Below are 1,282 nucleotides of genomic sequence, written 5' to 3'. Positions count from 1 at the left end.
AAATCCACGTTTCTAGTGACCCCTCTCCCTTTTTAATATTGAAGAATGGGGATCAGTTGGGATCCAACCAGTTTCAAGAGCTGGATTTTACTCAGACTTGAACTAAGTTGTGTAAAACTGGATGTGTAAGCTAAAGCGTCCCTCGTATCCATTTGCTGTAACGCGAGATGTACTGGAAACCCAGGAGCTGCTGCTAAGAGGGCATTGGGCACGGCCACGCCTGCCTAATGCGAACGCTGAAGCAGTAGCCCAGACCTCTTGAGAAAGTTGCCGTTTGTAGGCAGCACCACCTCAAAACAGACACCGTTAGCAGATGAAGCTACACATGGGTGTACAGGAGCCTCCTGTGTAAAGACATGTGCCTTACTGTTATTTAAGAGCATTTGTTAGTATGTAATGCAACGTACGGATTTCTAACAAATCTTAGTCCACGCCACTTGCTAACACTTTCTCTATTCGTTCAGGTCATTTCTGACAGCACAGCTGTTTTTGTAGCAGTAGCAGCAATGAGAACGAAAGTGTTTAAGTACATCAGCTGATTTAGTAGAACAGCTCCAAGTAAAATAAAACCGGTTTGTTCAAATGTGTCTGCAGTGCTGAATCACAAGCGCTTACGCAGCGCAGAAGACATGCCAAACCGAGTTGTACCTTAAACTCTGAGGATCTACTTCTCCACCAGTTCATTAGCCAGGCAAATTCGCGTCTAGACAAGCACCCCATCTCCCCGAGCCCCCACTTTTGTTTTCATTATTCATTACACAAGTTGCAAGATTCCCTAGTGAAACGGACAAACCCCAGCGTGTGTTTAAGTTCCAGAAGAATGAAAGTCAAAAAAAAAAAACCAAAACCCTTTTTCACGCATCTTACTGCGGTTTTATTCCTGTCAGAGTATTTACACAGGCCTGAGATGGAGAAAAACAGCCTTAGAAAACTGCAGAGGAGCTTCTGCTTTGGATTTGTCTTTGCCAAAACCCCGTTTGTCAGTAGAAGTATTCCCTTGGCAGTACTACCCCGAGGGCTAGGTGTCAAAAGATGATTTCCTGCAGTGGGAGGCCTGGACCCAGGAATGAGGCAGCCTCCTCAGCTATCTGCTCATGGTTTAAACAAGGGATAGAACAAAAAACACTTCTCTCCAGCTTTGCATTTCCCCCATCCTCTTGAGTTCAACCTGAAAACAATGCAGACGGGGTTTCACCCGCGTTAACCTGATGCTAGTTGCCATTCCCCCTACAGCAGCTGTAATGCTATATATACATTGACTGTAATGATCCAAGTCTCCCGT

The sequence above is a fragment of the Pygoscelis adeliae genome, unplaced genomic scaffold, assembly GCF_000699105.1.
Source record: "Pygoscelis adeliae isolate BGI_AS28 unplaced genomic scaffold, ASM69910v1 Scaffold94, whole genome shotgun sequence".
Taxonomy (NCBI): Eukaryota; Metazoa; Chordata; class Aves; order Sphenisciformes; family Spheniscidae; genus Pygoscelis; species Pygoscelis adeliae.
This window is presented reverse-complemented; position numbering follows the sequence as displayed.